This window comes from Xiphias gladius, chromosome 19, assembly GCF_016859285.1.
Source record: "Xiphias gladius isolate SHS-SW01 ecotype Sanya breed wild chromosome 19, ASM1685928v1, whole genome shotgun sequence".
NCBI lineage: Eukaryota > Metazoa > Chordata > Actinopteri > Istiophoriformes > Xiphiidae > Xiphias > Xiphias gladius.
Window position 1 is genome coordinate 20,662,220 of NC_053418.1, and position 9,647 is coordinate 20,671,866.

The following is a 9,647-nucleotide window of genomic DNA, read 5'->3' on the forward strand; positions in this document are numbered from 1 at the left end:
TTGTCCTCAGAGGACGATAGGAGATGTTTTTGTGGGGTATTTGCTGGATGCTGTACCAAACGGTCCCAGTCAAAGATTTAGGTGTGCGTTTGCCTTTTGTTACGATCCCCAAGTCTTTCCCACGGCAAGGCGCTTTTGTCTAAGGCGCTAAAAACACCAGCAGCATCAAGTTACACAGAGACAGGCGGCAAAGTAAAGGAAGTCGATACATTTTGCTTCAGTATAAAAGCATTTTTTTTTTTACATCCCAGACCTACTGACTATGCTCTGACCACAACCTGACATGATGGGACTTTTAAAAACAGTTTTCAGAATTTTCTGGTTTAAATCTTGTCTTGTCAAAACCAGGACTCTGAAACTGAAGCAACTAAATGAAATTCAGCCATCATTCATTTAAGTATTTAAACCAGTCCCATTTCTACATGTTTTCCATGAAAACTGCTTGCACTCATTAACGTAATGCTGCACAATTTATGCAACTAAGTAATGATTCATGTAGTACATAAAATGTCAGTAAAATTGTGAAAATGCCCATCACAATTCCCCCGGAGCCCAAGGTAACATATTTAAATTGACTGTTTTAACCAACCAGCAGTAAAAAATGTAAAGATATTCAGTCATCTAAAACAAAGAAAACTGAATAAATATTTGCTCATTTTTCCTCGATCAATCGCTTATTTGACCAATCTTTTCAGCCAAGATTTACGCCTTTAACAATGAATCTGTTTCTTCTTATATTACCCTTGTACCTCAGCAGGGGCTTTATCCTGAAAGGTGTAACAGGAAGCGTTGCGGTTCTGTTCGGTGTGAGTGACAGCGGTTCACGCAGCTCCTGTTGGAGGAGGAGGGAATGATAATAATGGGAGGAGAGACACGGAGAGACTATCAACAGCAGGGCTCTACCTAAACGTGCAGTGTGCTCTCTTTCTGATGAAACTTGCTCCTGTTTGATGTTAAATGTGCACTGCGTCGACCGAGAGCCAGCTCTGCATATTTATGAAGTGAATCATAAAACTCTCACTTATGATTAAAGGTACTTTGGGCAAGTTTAGACTAAGAAGATTGCGGACATAAAAGCCAAGGCGTGGAAAGTTTAAATGGACTTTAAGTGGGCTGATGTCGGACCCTTGAAGGTGGCTTGGGTTTATGGATTTCATTGAAACCGCAAAGTATTTTTAAGGACGACTGATAACCATGGAGGTCGATGGTCAATTTTTATTTTCCTTTTGATCCACGCACGGACTGAGAACAACAATGTGACCACCTGCGCTTTAGTCAACGGCGTCTTTTTTTTTTTATTTAAAGAGACGTATGCTTTAATCTAACCTCTCCCTGAAAGGAAAGCAACTAACAGCTAAATTTGGTCTGCAAAACGAGTGTAAAAGAGGAGCACCAATGGATTGAAAGTTTGTACTTTCAGCTTCAAGTGAAGAGTGCCTCGAGCAAGGTAAGGAGCTGTGCAGGCAGAGCCAAAGCATCCTCTACAGGCCCGCCACCTAAACATACAAAACATCTTCTAGTAGTTGGTATCTCGTCTGTAATAGATCAGTAACACACTGTATCTGCTGGTTGGATAGAAATCTCTATAACATTTCTGTACTATTCTTGCTATTCCACTTATAGTGAGCCTATGTAATTCAGCGGTGACCTTACTTTATTGCCTGTTATTTCCTGTTTTAGCACTATAATATTATTTTGGAGGCCCGTAGTATTGTTTTGACATTAGTCTAGGTTCCATGTAAAATGTACTGTAGTAATACTGTGATACGTTGCGGGTTTTGTTTATGTTTTGTGTATCAGATGCAGCATTTGTAATCTCCCAATGAGGGTGGTGTTTTTTTTTCCTAATTAAACCATAGTGAATAGATTTAACAGGCTAAAATAACCCAAAACTGATCTCCGTTCCCTGGATTAAAATAATGAGAACAATAATCAGTCAAAATAGTGCTTTTTTAATATTTTATTTAGGGCTCTCTCCTCTCTGCATGTATCAGACTCACTGTCAGACAAAAGATGCACCTGTTTTGTTTTACAGGTCTGGAGGGTGACATGGAGGACTGAGCATCACAATTCACTGTAGGGGTGCAGGAATAAATAGCCTGTGGCTCGGTGTCTGTTTTTATATGAACCAGACGGTTTATTTGCCTGCTACTGCACATGGTGCAATATGCTGGACAAAATCTAATTTTAGATGTTTTGTACAGAGGAGTGCAGCCGTCTTCTGCTTTTTACATGACATATACTCCCTTCACTAGCCTTTCCCTTTCTTTGTTTTTGTTGTGCTTGTTAATACTGACGGGCTAGACATGAGGTGCACAGAGGCACACATCACTCATGATGCCTGGAATCCCTTGCGTTGGGCCACTGGCTTGTATAGGGACACTGTTAACTTGTCATAAATGTAAGCTTCCTTTATTCTTCGTCAACTTGTAGGTTGATTTAGTCACCTTTGACACTTAATATTTCTTCAAAAAGGTACACCGGTGATAAATATTTACTTCCATTCTGGTCTTCTAAGAAAACATTTAATAATAACTCAGTTTTTGTGATTGCTTTTCCCTTATTTACAGGGTGATAGCTATGTTAAGCAACAATTTTTTTTTTCATTTTTCTCCCAGAATCATTCAGGCTTCCCTGGTCTAACAGATACCAGCTCATGTGTGTTTTTAGACAGTAATATACCACATATTTCAACATTTAGCAGGCCTTTCACTATTATACTGCACTGTTCAAAACACTATATGGCCAACTGTGCCCTGTAGGCATATTTTCATGCTGGGGGAAATTGATTGCATTGAAAATTAATATTAATAAATAATTGAAGAAATGTGTTAAACCAAAGCTAAGGGTGATTAGAGAGAGGTCTGAACACAGTTTAAGAGCCATGCAGTGTACCATAAATGGACACCACTGTCTCGTTAGTGCTGTCCTGAAAGTGCCCTTTACATCTGGTCAGTGACAGCTGTCCCGAATGAAGAAATGAGAACCATATCAATTAACATTCTTATCTTAAATACCTAGGGTCTGTTGTGGTCCTTTGAGATTGTGTCCTGCCCTTCAAGTTTTAAGATAAATCCACTGCCATGCTTCAACACTGGACTTCAGCTCTCGAGTTTGTTACCTTTGGCTTTTAACGCTTGGTGTCTCTTGGTGTCGTGTCTTGAAAGTAGCTTTATGGGACTGACCTGTTCCTGAGAGTTGAGAGCAGGGAAGGACAAAGACTCAGGAATTACAAAAAGGATGTTAGCTACTCAGCTTCCATCAGACTCATGTCATTTTCTGCTCCACTTAGACCTCTGAGCTATATGAAATCATTCTAGGGGGGGAAAAAAAACATGAAATCACTCCCCTCATGCTTGAAGCATATAAGTGATTTATTTGTGTAATTTGCAGCAGTATTCAGTTGCGGCAAAATTGCATTGCACAGTGAAGGGAACACTTTCCAAGTTTCCCTGTGTGAGTAAATGAAAAACATTCAGCCACTACTCATTAGTCAACATTGTTATTCCCTCTAGCACCATGTGTTAGGTTACCAATGACCACTGTGTTAATCCATATACAGTGGGCTTTTCCCCTCACGAGACTAGGGCTCCAGTCCTGTGCACAATGTATGCTCAGTTCATTTCCTTTGATAAAGCAAATGTCAATACAGTTTCTAAATTGGGTTGCAGTGCCAGGGACAAAATCCACGAATTGATTACTGTGCTGTGTAGGCTGGTCCAACCAGTCAACGGTGGATTGGTGGTTTACAACCTATTCCTGTGTTAATGTCTGTGGTTCACATTTACCATTTGTGAAGATATGTTGTCTTTGTTGTGGGTTGGTTGTGTGATATTTCTACCGCTGTTCGAGATTTCTCTGTGCACCTTGCTGCAAATTTCCTGCTTGAGTTACATTTATACGTCCTGCTACGGGCCTGTTTGTGCTGAAGCTACGGCATCTGTCAGGATTAACAAGGATTACTAAAAGAGTAATGCTACTTCTTATCAGGCTTGTAACTGTCACTAGCATCACTGGTGGCTCTGTTTAGGTACTGATGGATAACACACAGACCTTCTAACACTTCAGGTCAAAAGTTCACTTTTTGTGTTGAGTTTTCTGTGTGTCTGAGTTGACCTTAGACTAAAAGGAGAAACTGACAATTTAATTATCACATATCAAGTGTACAAGATGGCTGAAAAGACTACTGCACTGCTCATGTTAACTCCTGCACAGTGTAACCAATTATAAAGTGCACCTTAACTTTTGCATCATTCAGTTTATGCCTCCCGATCAGTTTATTCTAGTGTGATACAGAGGAGATGCATATGGAGAGGTCAGGCTTACCAGCTGTTGCAGCTGACAGCTTGGAATCAGCTTTTCTTTTTGGTGGGTAGAGACCCAAATTTCTCTCTGCTGGCTGTGGCATGTGTCCTCCATAAAATGTGGAAAACAAGAACTGCTAGCTTTCTAGCAAGTAAGGTGGCCATGTTATCACCACCAGCAGAGATTGAGGAATCCCCGCAGGCAGAATAATCTGAAGTGTTAAGTGACTTGATTTCCCAGTGATTGATCACTGCACAGCCAGATGACAGAGCTTCCTCGATTTGTCTCACCAATTTAATCTCTAATTCAATTACACTATTAACACTTGAAGCAGCAGGGCAGGATTAGTCTGGGTGTTACAAATGTTCTGTCCAGAAGGCAAAGTCCGGACTAGATCCAAAGCAATTTGTGTCAGTGAAATCCAGTTCAACACTGCACAAGTCAGCAGTGTCCGCACACATTACACAGCTAAATGTCTTTTGGTGAAGCAGGCATTTACTGTTTTATTTATTTTTTTCTATTTTTTTGTATTTGCCCTCAATAACTTTTTGTAAACTTATGATTTGAAGGCTTTATTCTTTAGTCATGTTCGGCTTTCATGTAGTTATCATTTGACTGTTGAGTTTTTTTTTTGTGTTGTCACTTTTGACCTTTGAAAATCACATCTCAGTAATCTCATCATTAGAGCGTCAAAGTTCACTAAAGTTCTGTCTATTTCACTGCTGATGTCGATCCCATTTGCACAACTTCATTTCAAGTGAAGTTAAAATATTGTCTCTCAGTATTGTTGTGTGCGACTTGAAAGCAGTTGTTAATTATATCCACTTTCCCTCAGTTACCCTTGTGAGAAGATTAGTTTGTAGGAGTAAACCCCTCTCACTTCTCACATGCACAAGTATGTATGGTGCATGGCCTCACTGTTAAACAGGAGCTGTAATCCACAGTTATCCTTTCTTTGGAAATTAATTATGAGATGTAAACTATAATAGTTTACAGGTCTGCAAGTGCTAATGTCAGATTGCAGTCACAAAAATAGCAAAAGGTGCTGCTTTTGGTGTTTTTTGACTTGTCACAGCTTAAACATCTGGACTCTTTTTTTTTTTAGGCTCTCTCTATCTAAATACCAATTAAATGGCCCCTTGCTTTGCTCTTCTGCCTGAGCAAATAACCTGGTTGTGTTCCATCTACTTCTGCACCTGCAAACAAAGCCCCCTCCAGGCTTCCTCTGTAATATATCGGCTCAGTGTGGGCGCAGCCCTTTATGTCTGTTCCCACAAGCCACTCATAGTATATTCTGGTGTGGAAGCACAATAAAACAGGCAGGAGCAAAGGCAGTATATGTTATGTTTTTTTGGTTTTCAAAAGTTACTTGCTGTTTAGATATAGATATTTTAGATATATGATAGGATTTTCTCATTACTTTTGCTGTCATGTCATTAAAATGACTGTGAAGATGGCAGCCAAGATGATGCAGTGATGTGCAACCACTTCCATCATTTGATTGCTGGAGGTGACCCAAAAATGATTAGACTGAAAAGATTTATTTCTTTATTTTTTTGAATCCATTTTAAGAGTCCTTTTTATTCCTACACCCCTACTGAGCGAATAATGTTTGCTCAGTAGGAGTAATCCTTTCCTCATTACAAAAATTGCACTGAAATGATTTTGTCATGCAAAACTCTTCTGCCATTTTCGGTGTCCTTTCACCCTCCCCTCTTCATCAGCTGTTACTGTAAAGCCAAGCCCAATCTAATGTGTTTTTGTCCAGATCCTCTTCAGTGCTTGTGTAACCTTGGTTTTGTCTGCTTGTTTTGGAAAGGTGCTAAACAAAAGTTATTACAATCGTTCATGGCCAGCCCAAACAGCACAGTCCCATCAGTGTTGGTCAAGTGCAAGGAATTAAATGCATCTTTCTCATGCTCTATTCTGGGCTTATTGTTTACTCAAGTGCAAACATTGCTGCTAAGAGACTAAACGTGTCCCTCAAATGATTCAGTTATCCTACGCTTCTGCAGCACATCAGCAGTTAATAACCAACACCTACCTGCTCTCAAGAATAGCCTCCATCTTATATTACTTAAATGAACTTAAAGTAATAAGCTGGTATTAGGGGTACTGAATGGACTGACTTAAGGGGAAGGGTGGCCAGGTCTTCTATTATGTTTGAAGGGCAACAACTTAAACTAGTGCCTCCAATCCAATTTGAGGTGGAGTGCCTCATGAGTTGCTACAGCTGTTCTTATTGGTCAGACTGTGAAGTAGGCCCACAATTTGTTTAAGTGGAGTCCTGTTTGTGGGGCTCATTACAGGATGAAATCAGTGGATCGTGCTGGTGTGCTTGCATGAGCTGTTTGTGCATTTGCTGTAATAGTCAGATGAACTGCAGTTGCTGCCGTTGGCTGCTGGATATGTACTGTAGTTGATGGAGTCTTGATTTCAGTTTAATTTCAGTATGTTGTCTAATGGCAGTCTAACACTTAAGTTCCCTTTTTAAGCATTGGTAATAAGATAACATCTGGAGTCATGAAGACACACCTGTCAATGTTGCTCGTGTCACCTGTCAATTGCTGTTAGCCTATTTAACATGAGATGCGACCTTCTGGATGAGCTGGACCAATCACAAGCATCAGGTTAATCTGTACATACACTTAGAGCCTTGTACAGGTCTTCTGAGTGGACGCACACAAACACACGTGCACAAGCCCACACATGCACGCATGCACACACACGCACGAGCACACACACAAACACTTTGGCCTAGGCAAGCAAACCTCAACAGGATGCCTACTCAATGCAATCTCATACCATCCTGTCTATTTGTAGCACTTGTTGAAATAGTTTATTTACCGTAATCCAACCACATCTCAGACATGCAATGTCCAGAGGATTAAGTGTTTCAAAGAACATAGTTATTTATTAACCAAGAAGCATCTGTTATGTGGTGTAGTTGTTGGATTATGAGTTGATGTTAACTTGAGGATTACATTTGTCTGAGGGGGGATGTGAGGGATGTCCTTGTGCAGCGGTGAATCTGTGAATGGTACAGTAGTATTCTGTTAAAGAGTAAATGGGATGTGTGGTCTTCTCTTTTAGGTTGGGAGATGTGTGAAGAAGTGTGACGAACGGCCATGGGACTGGAGAGACGGTGGCTTCAGGCTGTCACAACTGCTGTAGCCATCTGTCTGCTAAGTAAGTATGCTGATGCACATATGGATCCATCACATACATTTACAATGCATTTACTTATTTCATTCCTCATTTTGAGCTTTTACAGTTTTTCACAGTTACAGGCATTTCTAAGTACTGAGTTATCTTCACCAAAGCTCTTAGTAGTACTCTTAATGATAAAAATGCTTTTCAAGAAACTGTTAACAAACCCTTTATTCAGAAAATGCATTCATATTATCAAAACATTGAAGACATTTTATAAAAAGGAATAAATCATACAAAACAGCTGGAACTTTTATTGCAGTATGGCACCCACAATTAAATAAATCATTTTACAAGTTGTTGTAGATTGTGTTCTGCTAACTTGCAAAAATACACAAAACAGTAAATCATGTTTTGAGACATGAGACATGAGACACAATCATGTAACACTGACATAGAAAATTCACTTAACGTGTAAATAGGACTTGCACATGTACAGTACCGATAAACTATGATGAAAATCTGCTTTGTATGATCGCATTTACATGATGATGATGATGATGATGTTGCTTAGTAATATGTCATTGCTTTAGTCTTTGAAGACTTATTTTAAATATGTTCACCACATTATGTAACATTATTACAGTGTCTCTGTCACCTTTAACTTACTATTTTAGGTTTTAAATTCATTTCAATTAAATTCAATTAAATAATTGGTTGAATTTGTGCACATTTAACTTATTTTGTGTCAAAACTATGGACAACCAAATTCATAGTTGGCTGTTTTATTAACTGCATGAAATGAGATTAAAAAGTAGAATCTTATAAAATGCTTTGTCCAGTGATATCATGTCATATCTTCAAACAAATTTCCTTTTCCATAAGACTTTCTGTTTGGGCTTTTTTTAGTTTGTAACTCAACCAGTTGTTCTTCCTCTAATTGTCTGTCTGCCATTTGTTTGCATTTTTACCAAAAGTTGATTGTTTACTAACATCAACAAGACCTATGTCCCTTAATATGGTGAATCATGGCAAAGCAGTTGGCATATGTCGCCATTTAGCTGCCTACATACAGTTTGAGTGACACCATAATGAATTTGGCATGGCTCCCATTGCCTTACATTGGAGAAAGTAAAGAGGAGGGGTTACAGCACAGACATGAGTGGACGAGAGAGAATGGATCCAAAAATCCAACTTAAATAGTGTCTCTGGCTGTGGATTTAGATCAATCCTGGATTTATGCTACCCCCAACCCTAGGCACGCTTCTGTGTTTACGTTCATGTTTTTGTAAGTGGGGGCAGTGGGATTGATTGTACTGGTCCGCAGACCATGTGTGTACCCCAGGGGGTGGTCGGAGGTTGGCTTGAGAGAGCACAGAGGATCCAGTTGCCCTGCATCAGAGTATCACCACCAGCCCCCCTTCCGAGATTAAAGTAATCACCAGGCCAGATGAGTAGCAGAGCAAACACTGGCACCCAGTTGCGCTCACCGTCGTGAGTACATGGCACTGAGGGAGAGAGAGCGGAGTTAGAGAGAGGAGAGGCTGGTCCAGATGTCACTAATGGGACTGCTGTGTGTTTGCAGGCTTTTCAGCTATACGATCTTGTCAAAAAATGGTACTCGATTGTTTTACATGCCCTCTGATGGCCTAGCTTTTGACAGGGAACACTCAGGGGAAGTCATATTCAGTGGCTGTTTCGAGGTCCAGTTCAACAATGCATTTATGGATACATTTTTGCTTCTTTCTTAATCTGTTTCCCACCAACTTTTCTGCATCTTCACCTCTTGCTGCCTCTGTGGTCAAGCTCCCTCCTCTCACCCCAGAGATATTACTTTGAAGTATTTTAACTATTCTAAGCATAGAAAGCAATTTTCACAGGAATGACTGACCAAAAATTCCAGAGAGGTTAATCTGGCTCTCTCTGGCAGCCATAACTCTTTCTAAAAGGCTCATATTTCACAGGCTCTAATATAACATGATTTATGTTGTTTATTCACATGTGTAATCTTTATTGCTTTCTATGCTCTCAGCAAATGTACACAGTGGATCCTGTGCTTTATCCTGGTCATATGCTGTTGTCTTTACAGGTGTGTCTCAAGTTGTGTCATCGTTGGTTCGTGCCAGAGAGGGGGGCTCTGTAGAGCTGGGCTGCAGTCTCACTCATGCATCCAAAGAAGCCACCACCCCAAA

General features: G+C 40.0%; 1 long non-coding RNA gene across 1 annotated transcript; it reads left to right on the top strand.

The window, feature by feature from the left end:
• The first annotated feature begins 1,258 nt into the window (after window positions 1–1,258).
• LOC120804809 lies at window positions 1,259–9,644 on the top strand. Its single transcript, XR_005709485.1, has 3 exons — window positions 1,259–1,447; window positions 7,399–7,494; window positions 9,545–9,644. It is a non-coding gene; the product is annotated as an uncharacterized LOC120804809 (long non-coding RNA).
• Window positions 9,645–9,647: the final 3 nt, after the last annotated feature.